At 45.0% G+C, this 16,724-nt stretch overlaps 1 protein-coding gene across 2 annotated transcripts in view; it reads right to left on the minus strand.

The window, feature by feature from the left end:
• The window catches only part of SPSB4 (splA/ryanodine receptor domain and SOCS box containing 4), a 268,730-nt gene that overhangs the window by 215,689 nt on the left and 36,317 nt on the right, over positions 1 to 16,724 (minus strand). The window contains exon 1 of one of the 2 annotated variants that reach the window (XM_069617776.1): positions 14,390 to 14,475. The exons of the other annotated variant lie outside the window; for it this stretch is intronic. The gene's annotated coding sequence lies outside the window, so the exon portion shown is untranslated. Of the gene's footprint in view, positions 1 to 14,389; positions 14,476 to 16,724 lie in introns of those variants that run through there. 2 annotated transcript variants of the gene reach the window in all.

A 16,724-nucleotide genomic window follows, 5' to 3' on the forward strand; every position in this document is an offset into this window, starting at 1 on the left:
AGTGGCAGGGGAGAGGACCGTGCTGGAGGAGATCGAGAAAACAAGCTATTCCACATGGCAGCTCGCAATTGCAAGAGCTACAAACGGATGAGGCGCGAGTCAGATAGTAAAAAAACTTTAAAAAACATGCAAAAAAGGAAAAGAAATTAGATCAATACCAAAAAAATAAAAAAAGTGGAATTTTACAGCAACAGTGAGGTGGAAGGGGACAGGGGGGAGGAGGTAATGGGTGGCCAGAGGATATGGCTACTTGGATACTTTATGGAACTGAATGGTGCAATGCGGTAAGTGGGCACTGCTGAACGCTGTGACATTGCCAAAGATCATGGCTAGTGGTTCCCAACACAATCTATTGTGGCAACATGTGAAGGGGCCATGGGCAAAGGCCATGGCTAGGGTGCCCAAAATAAACCTATTGGTGTGGCCACGGCTAAGGCTAGTGGGCCATTTTAGGAAACAGATGTGAAGCAACATGTAGAGTGTCCACGGCCGAGTAGTGGGAGCAGAAGAAAACTATTGGGGCAACATGTGAAGTGGCCACGGCCAAAGGCTGGTGCTAACGCTAATGGACATGGACGAAGGCGGCCATGGCTTGTAAGAAAGAAAGTTTGTGTCTGTAAAAAGACGATGGTGTAACATAACAAAACCCTTGACATTCTGAAAAAAACCTTTGTTACGGTGGAGTTAAGTTGCACAGATATAACACAACAAAACCCTTGAAATTCAGGAGGAAGTGGGAAGTCCTGACCAGCTTAACTCAGCACGCTCACGTTGATGTCTCCCATAATGCATTTTGTATGTCATTGTGAATCGCTTCCCTTAGAATATGCATCTCTTATAGTATGCATGCATGTATGTGCAAGGTACTTATTCTAGGACGAGTCAGGGTAACAGGTTTATGAGGAGAAAGAAAGATTTTGAGCTGTGCAAGGATATCTTATCTGAAGAGTTTGTGGGACGTGATCCCTTGATTTCATTTGAGCAAGCGGAGTTTTAACAAAATTGAACAGATCTACAAATAGCTAAGCAACAGAAAAAATACAATTACCCTAAACAGGTCCTTTGGAAAATATATGATGCGCTTCTTGCGAACAAGAAAGGAAGAGCTTAAAAGTCAACCATATACTGGTTACGTAAATACATTCAGAATCTTACTAAACTAAAAACAGCATACAGAAATTGGTTGAGCGGACATAACCGCTCAACTGCTACGATGTAATGGCAAATCATCTTTGGGGCCCGGAGATCTCAGGATACACGCACCTTTTGGTGCATATATAACCAGCATAGGATTAGCCTTGTGGGGAAGCACAAAATCAATCAAATTTATTGATGGGGTCTGGTATGAACATGTTCTGGGTCTATATTTTTGTGATAAACGCCTATTGGAGGCGATACGACAATAGATGTCTTCAATTTACAGTGGATGACATTTGCATGCTAATCAAAAAACTCAATCTTGCGGGCACCTGTCCCACATGGGCTTGCTAATGTTACCGTCAAATGGATGCCTGATCTATGGGCCAGTATCATATTGTTTTCACAGATTGTTTTGAAGGATGTTGTCTCAGTTTCCTGGAAGACTTCAATTTGAATACCAATAAGGGCTCTCATAGTCTCCCAGGAAATTACAGGATTGTTGGCCATGGTGGACACGCTTTCAAAAATCTTCTCATATCTTTTACTTGAGACGATTAATGCCTGGATTCTTAACATAATATCAAAAACCAACAAACTGGCTTTTGTAAACGGGTTAATACAATGACAAGCCTATGGAGTCTTCTGTTTCGAAACAGTCTGAAAAAATGAATCCCGGTCTATTTGCTATGTTGATTTTGCCGGTGCTTTTGACACCATTGACAGACGTAGATTGTGGGGAAAACTGGAGAGATGGGGCCTTAAATATTACATTGAATCCAGGAGTTCTGCTAGTGCCCTCCCTAGACTGAACCAGGAAGGTCAGTTTACCTGCCCTATTCCAACAAATGTCGGCTTGAAACAAGGTTGTGTCCTTACTCCAGTCTCATATAACGTGTCTGTATCAGATTTAGACAATACACTGCAGAGTTGTAACAGCTTTGCACTGTCAATTGGCCAGCAGGCGGTGGCTTGGCTTTTGTACACGGATGGCCACATGTTATGTGTAGTAGGCACATGTGTAGTAGATGCTCGTGTCATAGGAACCCATAAAATTGTCCTTTATGTTATTAATACAAGAAATGCTAAGATACAGAGATTTTTGATGCAATTCCGCTTGGATCAGTTGCCTACTAATGACAGATTGGGGTCCTGGCAAAAAGTCCCACGTCATAAGAGAATAAGACTATGCAAATCTGAGGTGGAAACTAGTCATCTTTTTTAGCTCGTGTGCGGTTTTGGAAGAAAAGGTTGCAAAAACGGATACATAGCACGGAAAATATACAGACTGAACAATTTGGGGCTATGATATTTGCTGGAGAAACGTCCATCTTCAATGTGGCAGTTTACTAGATCAGGTGCTACTAGCAAAAATTAATATTAGGAAAATGAACTGACACGAGTCTGGCGGTATCCCGGCGTTAATAGCGCTGGGAGGCCCCCTGTGCAAATAAGCGCTACCGCTACTTGGTCCGGCGCTATTAGTGCCGGATCACGAGTAGCGGCTGGGCGGTTATTGCCCATTCCCCATTGGACTCAATGGGGTTTTCATGGCGCTATTAGCGCCGGCTCAATGAGCACTGCGCTAATAGCACCCAAAACAGGCAGAAAGCAGGAATTTTACCTCTAGCAAAAAGTTGGAGGTAAAACTCCACACTTTCCACCCAGCCCATAATAGGGCCATCCCTTAAATGCAGCGGTAATGGCGTTACTGCTGCATTTAAGGGCTACCGCCCAACTTGCTTACAATTTGCATATATATATATATAATGCCTGGTTTGTGAATGGCTCATCTGTATGGTGTGTTTTTTTTAACCAAATCACCAATAAATTGAAAAGTGGAATCTAGTTCGCAGATTACCCGTTTGGAGACCAATTTGCTTGCATCATTTTATGCATTCATAAAAATAAAACAGGGCAGTGCAACCTTGCCAGATGGCAATTCCTCAAAAAGTGTGACCATGAATTCCAGCCTCTATAGGAAATTGGGGAGGATGCAAGAAGTGCGGATGACCAGTCAAATACTTCGTGAAGGCACAGACCTACAAGGTGAACTGACTGAAGAGATGATGCCTTCCCCATGATCAGGATCACCAGAAAGCGCCATGTCAAGAGAGCATACGTTTCCCAAGAACACAATAGGAATATCTAAGAACGAGGATCGAGTACCGCGATATCCGAAGAGGACCACCCACCCACACCAAGCCGACAAGGTTAAATGACTACGTATTGGAGTCTGGGGTGCGAACAATAGTCACACGTGGCAGGTGGTCACAGTTGAATTGTTGTGCAACCTTTTGTTATAGTAAAGGAGGGATGTTGTGAGTGATGGTCCCTTTAAGGGAAGAACTGTGTGAACCAAGTAAGTCCACGAGCGAGCGCCGAACCAACTGAAATCCGTGTGCAAGGCTTCGTGCCACTAACATGGGCGAGTGGGCATGACATCGCCAGCCAATATTTACATTGGCAGGCAAATAACCAATTACTAAACATTTCCAAATGCTGACCCGGACACACAGTAAAGACATTGGTTTTAAAAAAAATAAATAAGTAAGTCTTATTTTTCCATTGGCTGCGTAAACAATTTTTCCAATACTCCCCAAAATGTACTTTCCGTGCTTCATCCGATTACATGAATATTTTATTTAGGATGGAACATCGTGATAACAGGCCCGCTGGGAAGAAATTATTCAAATTGCATGAGAGTAGCACGGCGAGTAGGTGCCTATTGGTAGGGGGTGGAGGGGCGGGTTTGCCGGGTGGTCGGTTTGGTCACCAAGGACACTATCAAACCAGTCATCACGCTGTTTGTGCACGAAGAATCAGGTTCCCATGTTTCCCTGTCTGCTGCGGCAAACTAATTTTAGCCTGTCACATGACATAAGAGTCCAAAAAAAAAACTAGACACCGAGCTTTGAAATCGATCTAGCATTCAGGAGATCATAGAGGGACATTAAGTTTACTGCTAAAATGTGCGCTTTACAGGTGTTACCATAACTTTGCAAATGCTCATTAAAAAAGAATCTCATTAAATTTAAAAAAAAACGGGTAAACCACTCATGTGCAATACTGTAGCATCCAAATTAGATCGAACGGTAGCAGAACAAGAGCACAGAGACCATATAGAATAGCATGTGAAGGAGCATAGGGAAAATATATTGCAAATGTGGTCATGAGAGAGAAACCGCTTCGTATGGAGTAACATTAACAGCAGATGACCACAATGTAGCAACGCAAGACCAGTCATTTTATGTGATATTGCTACCATTTTGGCACGGCCCCAGTATCTTGTTGAGTGTTATAGAATTCACTCCATCTAGGTTTGCACAGCCTGGATTATTCAAGAAAAGAGTAAGCCTGATTTCTACAAAAAGATATTGCGATAGACCTTGCCGTCGCGACATGATAGGCCCGTAGTTTGCCTCACGAACTCCAACCATTCTGCGCAGAGTGAGTTTATGGGCGTCCTCCACTGACCAAGTATATAGTTTCCAATGGTGCGATTTCACCATCTATCTTCTTGTATTATGACAATAACAAAAAATGTTGAAGGCGAAGGTCAGCAGTTTCCTGCAATCTACACATTCGATATAGAGACTACGTAAATTAGGGCACGATCGCGGTATGGTTTACAATGATGCAGAGTTTGCTGGGACTGCCAGCTTCTAGAATCCTGCCATATATCCATTTTTGTAGTTTCATGGGGTCAATCTTTGGGAGCCCCAACATAGCTGGCGTTCAATCTTGCTTCTCACAGAGGACATTACGCCAGCTTTTCAATATAGATCTGTCTGGGGAAAATCTTGAAATAAAGAGCAGAGTTTCATGCTTACTTAAGGAGAGTAGGCTTTCTCCAGACTGTTGTGTGTGGGAGCATGCCCATTTGATTCTTGTTCCAATGTATTGTTTACAGGGATAGATTCTGACCACCTACTGAATATTCTATGCTATTGGAGAACGGCCTGTAGAACAGTTACTTCCAGATCTGGTGTTACCGTGCGGCTAAGTAAAATAGCACTTTTACATCTGGTGCCACCATCTTCAATCTTTGTTACACTTTATGTAACCCTACTTTCCACTGAACGGTTTTCTCTCCCAACTTTGTGCTGCAGGGGGAATAGCCATCTGTGGGATATCTCTGTGCATGCCTGGGAATTCCCATACACATCTCGTGACCAAGATGGTATGGTCTCAACACTGCACAGCCAAACAGCGGCCGTCTGGATTTGTCTTCGCCTCGGGTCCCTCTTCAGCCACACGTTTCAGTCCCATCGTTTGTCGTTCCGCTCAATGTTTTCAAGATGTTAAATCTTCCTGTGTTTAGTGAAGTCATGTGATAGTGTTGGCTGCATCCTTTCAATGTTCCGTATTCACGTTCGCATTCCTGGATCAGTTGAAGCCTAGCTTTTATCCTGGCAGGAAGCGTGTCTTCTTTGGACTAAGCCAACTAAATCTTGTGCGTCGGTCTCATTTGGGTAACAACCAGTCTCCTCTTCGTTGTAGTCATAATAAGAGGATTACACTCGTTTTAGTAATCAAAACGCATTTCACTAGAATTTGCTAGAAATTGTGGGGTCTTTATCCCTTCACCACAGAGGCGATATTTCCCACCTAGGCCAGCGGACCCTGGTGATAGCAGCCCGCATTCCGGAGTTAAAGAGTGCCTCGACAGTGCCATTACCGCCAGGCTAAGCACGCCAGGAAAGGTAATAGTCGCCATTACCCCCACCCCGCGGCTGCCCAAGCCCGTCACCCAATTTTAAAAAGCAAAATTGTATTCCTAACTGTTGAATTAAAAAAAGAGCTGCTATGCACTGGCGAAGCTAATGGAATAGACTTCAAAGTAGGCTGGCCTCGCAGATACCTCTGGTAAGTAGAAGTTTACTCTTTGAAAAGAAAAAAAAAATTGGATAACAGGTGAACATGCGTGCGAATGTGGCTCCTGTGGGCCGCAGGGGCCAAGCACAGAACAGTTTTGAGGCGCAGGGTTCGGGCAGCTCACAACGCAGGCTTATACTGGGGAACACAGCCGCATTCAGTGTCCAAACATTTAAAAAAAATATATGGTTTCTCCAATGCACGAAAATAAAAGGGTTACCAAAAATACCCAGGTTTACGACTAATAGCTAGAGTTATGTACTACAATATAAGGACATTTAGGAGCCTGTTGATGAATGCAATAGGGGAAAATAGGTGGATGCAAAGAATACCCCTTAAACAGCAGATTTCTCGTAAACTAACTTCTGCCCATTTTAAAAATAAACTTAAAACGGTCATTTGCCAAACTGCTACATAATCACTGGAAATTACTGGAGTGGTGCTGGCAAAATGCTATTTTCCAGTTATAAAACGGCGACTGTTTGTTTAACTATACATCACAGTACACTGACCCCATTCAAAACGATGGCAGTAAATGAGTTGGTGAGGTCATCGTCCTGGAATACGGGCAAATCCATAACAGACATGGCTTCTGACCAGCTCAGTAAAATCAAATGTATCCTATATCCAACACTGCCGTTGCATAGCGCTTTATTCCTGGGGTGCTCGTTTCAGCAATCAAGAGAGCCTTTTTAAAGTGATTTTTGGGGAATACATTTCTGATGCAGTGGACATTTAAAAAAGTAACAGAAAATGTACATTGCACATTAGGCTGCCACACGTCAGTCGGTAGGTACAATGCCAGTTTTTGACTGTCAAGCGAGTACAACGAACGTTACAGCATACGGATGTCCGCGATTTCACCGAATCCACTTAACCGAACAAGGCGAAAACCTCTAATTGTTTTCTTTGATTTTTTTTATTATGTGGGCGAGACCCCCCACTTCCTCCTACCTCATCCTATTCCTTTACCCCACCCCATCTATGTTTTAAAATATGCCTACTTACCCAGCTAATTAGAAGAGAGAAAAATCGAAGATTTCTGTGTAGCTGAAATGGGATTCGGTGAAATGTACGGTACTGACAGAATACATCAACAAATGTATGAACTATAGACTGACACAAACCAATCCAGAACACTGGCTTAAACTTCGGTTTCAACGTATGTGGTCACAAACTGGAAAAACACACCTCTCGTTCACGAGACCATCGAACAGGTCTTCCACAACCCCCTCACTCTGCGTCCATTACTCTGGATGCACACAAAGGGACCCTGTTGCCAATTTTCGTTACAGAAAAAGTAATCCTCTTCAGTTGATTCTCTCATTCCATCATGTGAAAGGATCACCCGTCTACCACTTTCTGAGATCAGTATCCAAGGAAAGCCAATGAGGGGGAAAAATCACCGTCAACCAAAAGGAACAGAGGGAGGAGCCAAAATAACTGTTTCCGATAAGCATAAAGGGTGGCAGGTCATGCAGAGCAATAGTAAGTAAGTGGAGCGTGATCAGATAACCTCTTCCCTGTCCATACTCTCTGGGTGGCAGGCAGCCAAGGGAATTCTGCATTCGTCTGCCAGGAAGCAATCCCACCACACTCCACAGATTCAGTGCACATCCATCAGTTCAACCACAGAAGCAAAATCTCAGAGCACTTTCCAGAAAAGGGCGACCAATCTGCAGATTACACAGTCCCTCCTGAAATCTGTACTAAAGACCGAAGCCTACTGTGGAGGCCAAAATTGCTCCTGAAAATATATCAATTCTTAATTCTTCCATGCATTTTTCAACCCACCATAACAGTGATGTTGAATACACATTCGCCAAACCTCCAATCACAAGGCTGTTAGACTAGACCACATGGATGGGCCCTAATGAGGGTGAAACGCATATGTGGTTGTCTGAATCCTTCGGGAGCGGTCCGTTTTGAGTCAAGACGCTGTCTAAAAAAAAATTACAAAAATAGCCCTGCCCTAGAAGACAGAATTTTCTATGCTGTTCAGTTATTTTGCATACAGATAATTTGTTGCTCAATGGCTCCGAATCGGAGGTGGTGGTCGCAGGTCACAAAGATTGATCGTGTCAAGGGCCCATGAGACACTGTACTATCATTTATAAACATTCTGGAAAAAAAAGAACAGCTTATGGACTAACAGACAACTACCCCACCGAAGGTACATTTACCCTTCCTGTCCACCCTTAGCAAAACTTTCAAAGCGTTTGCCAATGTAGAAATGTGTGATCCAGCTCCGGAATATATTGACAACTAAACACCATCTGAAAGTGATCCCTGCCCTTTGCTGACCCAAACACATTCCCTTCCTTGGACTTCCATCGTAGAAAATGGATTCAAATTGATCGAACAGCACAATTGTTTGAGGATTTTACAAAAAAAACCTTCCCACTACAAATCCTCTCTGGAGGCAGTTCAGGCCACAATATATGTGCTCTCCTCTACAGACTGGCGAGTGGTAACCACCCTCTTGACAGGATTGTGCCTTTTATAGGGAAAGGACTAAAATATGGAACAACCAGCTTCAAAACGTGCATAAGCCACTAGATATTGGCGAGCAGGGACTGAAACTGCCAGGAGGTGGTGGGATCCATTTAGATGCTGCGTCTATCCTAGAAGGAGTCTGGATATCCAATCACCAGGAGAGCCTTCCAAGCAAGCATAACTATGACACTCATTTTGGGTTTGGGAATGTACATAAAGGTGGATTTGAACACATGTAGAAGACACACAGACACTTATTGTGTGCATCTCATGCGGAAGTTAGACATTTCGATTCGCTCTAAAATAGCTCCTTGTTGCCCTGTGCCAATTCCTGCCGGATACCCAGAAGCTGCTTTTTAGCTCCCACTCAACACATCCCAATTTCGATCTGTGGGTGAGGGATAATGGACTCTTACACAAGCAAGAAGCGGCGAGTTGTGTGCGTCTGGAAAACCAAGGCAGTGACTGACAATATGCCTGGCTAGTAGCTTGCAACTTGTGTAAAAGACCAAACGAGAGGTGTAGTAAAATTCAACAATTAGAAGATCAGAATGACATCTAGTGCCGCCTACTCCATTCCTGTCACTTCTAGTTGGTGTACTCAATTTATCAACATTGGAAGGAGGAAGGGCAGTCTACTCTGCAATAGCTCAACACAGGCTGCCAGTTGCACACGAAGTACTCAACACACCAAGCTATCTTGTGGTCGTTACTACTCTGAAAAGTGTGGCATGATTTATAGTCATGAAGAACATATCAAGAGATAGATAAAACGCCTGACAAAAGCAGATAGTGCATATTTTAGACTGAGCAAGCCGGGGAATATTATTCTATACCAATGAATTTATAAAAACAAACATAGGAATCTATGTGAACACAAATCCAGAAGCCTCAAAAACAAAAACCGGGGGCGGCTCTATAATTCCAACATAACACGTTTTTTTTATATCGAAAACCCAAGGAGAACGCCAATAATCCAGGGCCACCATGCCCATCAAGCCCGTGTGTGAGCCGAGGATGATGAAAGGGAGCCAGCCAGCAGCACCAAGCCTGTCCTTGTGGCTAAAGGATTCCCTGGCACCCCACCTCCCAGAAATGCTTCATTCACCAAGGCAAGTGCCCCGACATAAGTGACATAACAGAATCGCGGAGCCCTTCATTACAGGCTAAGGTCAATTCTACCATATTTTATAAGAGCAGAACGTAATGGGTGGACCGCAGGAATAGCTGGAAAATTCATCCTACTTCATGATGGTCAATATGGGCCGAGACCCAAGAGAGGCGATAAAACTGATTGCAAGCGGCACTAGGTCACCTCATGATTGCCATCACACACACACACACACACACACAGCCGGCTCACCTTCCACACGCACAGAGGGAAAGGGGGTAGTGGAGACGGAGCAATCCACATGCAGGATTGATACCACATGTGCAGAAATCTGACCTCCAGCACTTGCCCTTCAAAGAAATTGGCACTGCACTTCAACAAGTCTCCAGCTCCTTTGTCCATACAAAGGTATACAGGAAAACAGTATAAAAGCACTTCCATCTTAAAGGAAATCCCCCATCTCCACCTAGTCTCCCAATAATAATAATAAGGAAAGATCCTTTGGATTAATGATTTCAGCCAAGTCCAGCAAAACACAGTTCAGAGTAATGGAGACCATGGACTCATCATGCTTTTCCCGGATGATCAAGACACCACCCACATAGCCCCACACTGGCTATAACCTTAGTATGTGGCTTGCAAAGACATAGGTATTCAACCCATGATGTGGCCATACCACTCTAATCACGATACGTGTACTGGTTACGATCATCAAGTTTATGTATCCAGAACAACCAAACCAACATCCTCAATTCCCTTCAGACCACTGAACTATTTCACCCAGCCCAGGCTCCCAGATCCCTTTATCATCACAAGACATTTAATGCAAAGCCTACTTGGAGACCCGGAAAAACTACTGGAAAATCTACACCGTGACCTTACTAGTGCACCTAGACCTGGTTGCACTAATTTGGCAACCTGGGAGGTGAAAGGAGCTACCAAGTACCTTAATCCAAGTATGGTCATTATGAAAATAAATGACCAGTCAGAACAAGGATTGATGGAAGAACGCTAACAAAACTGAGTGCCACCCCATTTGAGGGGAACCACAGAGTAGTTTTGAGCGCTATAAAATCATTATCTGTACACACGGGTTAAGAAACCAACCATATAACTATTTGGAATATTCCAGAAGAGCACCAGACCTATGCCACCAGACATTTCAAATTACTACTAAAAAAAAAATAAACTACATTCCCACGAATCTTCAAAAGCTAAGAAAAATGAAACCTTCCAATCTGGCGGCAGACCAAGCATGCAAACGTTTAGCATAGATTGGTTCAAGCACTCCGGCACCAGGTATCCCGGAAGTGTGGAATCCACCGATTATTCATGGACCAGCGCCCAACTCATCTACTCCAGAAACCAAGAGAAGGCCCAATAGAGCTCTACAACTATGACAGCCACATCTCCATGTACTTCAACAGATCAAGGAGGAGAGGTTCAAAGCAACTCCCGACATCTGATCAAACATGCGCAATAATCGGGATTCAAACCATGTGAAATGTACATAGACTGTTTTGGTAAACAGCAGTTAGTCTCAGTTAAAACTATAGTATTCAAGCCAAGGGGAGGTCAATTGTCCCGCATACTTTCAGAAGATCGCTCCTCGTCTACAAAGATAACCACAGATCTGGCACCTTCAGACAACAGCCACATTCTGAAGAGGAATAAAAACAGTGGTCGGAACTGTAAGGGCGCAAGGGGCACTCCTAAGACAATCCTTTCCAAGATCCCCTTCAAACAAGACCAAGGACACTGCTGTCCATGGGAAACCGACTACCAATCAATGCCAGTACAACACCTCACCCGTGCCCAAACCTAAAATCTAACACATACAAACACACACCAACCTAAACTGACGAGGCTGCCCCCACCAAGAGGTTTACCACACACCCATAATTAGTTGCCCTATAAAGGATGCCCTTTACATCGATTAATAGCAAAAGCTAGTACCAGCACTTAAGAATGCCGCAAGATTACATTTTAGCAATAAAGTAACTATACCAAATTCTCTAGCGGACAATAACAGCTGCACCATAGAATATGGCTCACAGGAACATTCGTTTAACACAACTCTGCTCTCAACTAACAACCTCTTTAAAGAAATCTTGAGACACTCTGCACATTATTTGTCACCCTTATCCCAAAGTCAGACCCCTTTATCTAAATTACAATACGCATAATAGTGCTGGGAAAGGCCCGCAGGAGATCGAGGATTACCAAAAATGGTCCCAAAAAATAGCCTCGAAATATATCACATATGATCTGGTAACATGAACAAGTGTTTTGAGAGAGGTTACACACCTGCCGAGGGTCATACATTCTTGGGACGACGAGTAGACCATAGGCTATTAAGAACAAAGACTTATCACAGTGCCTAACAGCACACAGGGCAATGTTGCAAGACATCTCTGTGGGAGATCTACTCCTGGTAAAATGCCTTGGCAGTGAACCCTATTCTACCAGTAAACTGAATGGGTATATCCCTGCATAGATCCTCCCTGGCTCATACAGGCAGAGCTCACACTGTTCAAACAAAGACAAAAGGATCGTGGCAAGACTTCGGAATGTGGGCCATCGCTTGGGGGCGCCACCTGCAAGAAACCAGTCTACCAAAAATCTTGATTGTGTCTTCCTTACACAGATATCACGCGACATACACAGCCAAAGCCACACTTCGGAGAGGACTACACATACTCCAAGAGGATGATCAAAGAAGGCAACGACATCCTAGAGATGATGGACAGGACAGGTTAACAAGTCAAGGAACTGGAAGACACCCGCAGGACCACACAAACCAAACGCCATTTTCTCCTCCTCGCAACTCTGGCGCCTGCTTGTGCCAAGACACTATGTAAGTAGAAGCTTTCCATTTAACAAACGCCCTGCAATACAACACAGATTCTGCCCAGACATGCCTTTGCATTCTGCAATACAACATAACCACTCACTGAACAAAAAAAAAACAAACAAAAAAATTATACGAAAACATTAGCAGCTACAAGACACAAGAGAGAACTTCGACACTCCCCCATCCCCACCAGACCCTGGTGTGTTCCAGAAAGCACAACGGCCAACTGATTACTTGGTCTTTTAATCAGTTATTTTTTAAGTTTTTAACTGATACTATTAATGCACTGCTTTGCAAACTGAAAACCAAGCATTAAAAAAAAAAAAATCTACAAATATGAACCACAAAATGAAGCACAATGCCTAGCAGCGCAACACATACGGCAATTTACACACTAAATAAAGCACTCAACAGTGCCTGAATGACTCAAAATGCTATACAAATACAACCTTCGCAGATTTTAATCTTCAAAAACTTGATGCTGTAGTGCAAGTATCAGTGCTACTTATCAGACACCCAGACATCAGGTGGGGGCGGGGTGTGGAAATGGTGCAAGCAACTGTACACCCACTAGAAATCCAGCGACAAGAAAATACAAATCAAACGATAACGCACCATGGAACGGTTCATGCACACAATATGGAACGGGAATCCACGTAAATGGCAAACATTGAACTTTGACAACACCCTGGAGCTTAGTGCAAGGTGCACAAAGGGTGTGTACCCTCCATGGGTCTTTGCGATTCCCTGCCTGGTCCTACCCAAGTGTGCGCGCAAGTATGTGTTCGGTTATGTTAGAGGTGCTTATATAGCGCACCGTCACCAACAGAATTAGTCCCCAGGCGATCTGGCGCATCTCTAAGCAGGAGGCGGGCGGGTAGGGTTAGTCGGGAGGGTTGTTATGCTGTTGGCATCTTCAGCTCGGTATACACCGAGTGCTGGGCTTTGGTGCAAGTATCGGATAGAGCGAGGCCTCGTGTGCTCTAGGTTCCGTCTATGTGTTGTTGATGCAGTGTGGTAAAGTGCGTGCGGATTGCTGGGAGAGAAATGGTTGTGCGAGTTTCGTGTGGGTGGAGTATGCAGAAAATGGAGGGTTGGGTTAGTGGGGTCTGTATCCTGGTTCATGTGCTTCGGATTCTGTTTGAGCTGTATCCCCGTGGGTGGGTTTGTTGCCGTTCCTTATGGGCTGTCTCGCTGTGGTGGTCCTGCGTGGATCCAGCTGTATCATGTGTGAAGGATGGGTCCGGAAGAAACCGTGCACATATGATGAAGAGACAAAGAATAAGCAAGCAGAGGAACAATAATAATGGATACATATAAAAATGTTGCTTTAAAAAATATATATATTAAATCATTTTCTTTTAACATGAAGCCGAGCCACATTTTCAATCACGTGGGCAGTATTTTCCAAATAATGCTGACAATGTATTACAAACACTTCATCAAAAGAGGCCACAGTATTTACATGACATTGGGTGACCTAAAGGCTACCAGACATAGGATAGCCCAGTGGGTTTCGCATGCCCAGTGCAGATCTCGGTTCACATGCTTGAATGCGTGCTGGGTATTGCAGCTTTCCGTGCCAGGTATTGGGGGGGTGCATAAAATAAGGGCCATCGATTGGACAAATAACACCACCTATGTTTGGTCACACGTGAAGTCGAAGGTACATTTTAGAGTCCAGAGCATCCCGCCCTGTAGGAATAAACACAAGCTGGCGCAATATATAGAATTATCCCAGCAGGAAGCATGGCTTAGAGTAGCAATAGCCGGGAAATTGCAAGCATGTGTCTCGGGACGGGTGTGGGCAGAGCGATGGCAATGCGTGCCCCGGGGCTCCTGTAGTTTGTCTCAGGCGCGCCGTGACTCATCAGTGCGCAGAGACGCGCAGAATGCCCCGCAGCCCCACTCACCTCCGGTGCACGCGGCAGACGGCACCCGCCGCCATGTCCTTACTGTACATTTCATAAAGGTTGCAAGAGACGAGTCAGCGTGACTCACCGCGGCTGCGGAACTCGTTCCTGGAGGCCCGGGCTGGCTGCTGCAGCAGCAGCAGCAGAAGTGAGATCACTTGCAGGCCCGCTCGACAGAAAATGACACACTCGCATGCGGATATGGGCAGCGCTGCCATGTGGCCTTCAATGGGAAGTCACTGTCAAGAGGGTTATGTTATGTGGCAGATTCTGTGCTTCCAAGGTAAGCCTGCACAGAAATATAAAACTTTGTACGCAATGCGAAGATTTAGCAAGTGTATAGCGCACACCACACATTGAAATGCATCTTGGCACTTGATAAGAAGTATTAGTGCCCAACAAAATAGTGCGGTTTAGGACCATGGAAGGATGAAGGTCTCAGTCGGGGCTTTCGGCATCTGAACACGTGACAGAAGATGAGGTTTCAGGGAGATGGAGGCAGGCGCTTAACTATTTTACCAGTGTCTTAGATAAAAGAAAATATAAAACCAACATCAGGAGTACTTTTATTATTTAAATTCATTGCGTTTGCTATTATGGCAATCACCCCCACGTCGGAGGGCGGATTGGGCCATCGGAGGGTGGACTTGGCCGGTGACTGCCCACCAGACCAAGCCTGAGGCAGTCACCAGCCATGTCTCCACGCCCCGCCCCCCTTCCCGTCCCGACAACGGGGTGATAGACATTCTGGGGGGTTTGTCCGCGGTATTAACAGTTTATTATTTTTTTTCAAAATTTCCCTAGGGGAAAAAGAGGGGGGGAGGGGTTGACTTAAAATCAAAAAAAGATGGCCACCGCCATTTCGGTTGTGGCAGAGTTTTGCAAAGATGGCAATTTACTGGAATGGCACAGCCCCAACCAGTCAATTACACTCTGCATTGCTCAGTGAGGGCTGCTCCCGCCGCCTACTGCCAGCACCTCTGTGCTGTGAATCTGGATGCACGTAGGCTTGGTCGATAGCTCAGGGGCAATGCGCTCACCTTTGGAACAGGACCGGTTCTCAAAGCGCATGTCAACAAGACCCCTGACATCCGGGAGATGCTCATCCAGTCTAGGGGGTTCTCAATGCTTTCTAGGAACTGTAGTTCTGGGTTTCAATTAAATGGAGGACAACTCCCCCTTCTGAACGCAAAGATAAAGAGCAAGTACTGGACGAGCATCTCCCGGAGCATGCATGTACCTCACCGTAACATCGGGGACACATTTTGCCACCAAAAGTAGTTTATTTTTACTTTTTATAAAGAACAAAACGGCTGAATAAACTGCTGGCCCTTAGCAGAATTTAAGAGTTTCGACTGCCAGAATGTAGTTGATGAATGCACGCGTCATGGACCATGCAGATGGATTGAGATTTTCAGACATTCAGTGGTCACAGTGGGTGGGAACCTATGGGGTATGACATTCCTTCCTTAAAAATCCCCGCCTCCACCGCACTATTCCTGGGTAGTGGGAGAAAGGCACTGGGGTCCCAACCTGTTTTCTACAGGTAATGCACTGGTGTCACAACTCACTGAGCTATCTTGCAGAGAAACCTTTGCTTCGATTTATCTGGAGTGCCTGCTCGGGACAAAGCTCATTCGCAAACCACCACACACCAACGTGCGTGGCATTTGCAGTCGTCAGCGTTTGTCTTCTGCATTTAAACATGCTATTGCTGCAAGCACAGCGCTCTTTGGTTTGGGGAAGGGGGGAGGGGCGGTGGCTAGTGCGTTTGGCATGTCCCTTAAGGGGTGATAACTGTAGGTGATTAGAAAAGGATAAACAAGGGGTGTCCTGGGAGTGTCTCTCTACCAGCCTATATCCCGAGTTAGTCTCTTAGAGTCTTTAGCTCACCATCCTTTCACAGAAGAGACATTTCCACAACATATCAGTCTTTGTCCTCCCCTGGGGCAGTCCAGCACTGAAATGCCAGGAAATTCTCTTCTGAACAAGAGTACCAACAGCAGCCCCAGACACGTGTTTTGGCCTGGTTGGGCCTCGTCAGTGAGGTGGAACTGTGCCTCCCTAAGAACAGTGAGCAAGGGGTCCACGTCCGGATTACCCTAGTAACTTAGGGTGATAACTCAAAGCTACTTAATATGCACAAACAAGGGGTGCCCTGGGAGTGTCTGTCTACCAGCCTATATGCCGGGTTACAGTCTTACCAGAGTCTTCACCATCGCCATCCTTTCACAGAAACAGGATTGCTGTTGGTACTCTGTTCAGAAGAGAACTGCCTGGCATTTCGGCGCTGGACTGCCCCAGGGCAGGACAAAGGCTGAAATGTAGTGGAAAT

The sequence above is a fragment of the Ambystoma mexicanum genome, chromosome 10, assembly GCF_040938575.1.
Source record: "Ambystoma mexicanum isolate Mex_15411 chromosome 10, UKY_AmexF1_1, whole genome shotgun sequence".
In the NCBI taxonomy this organism is placed as follows: domain Eukaryota; kingdom Metazoa; phylum Chordata; class Amphibia; order Caudata; family Ambystomatidae; genus Ambystoma; species Ambystoma mexicanum.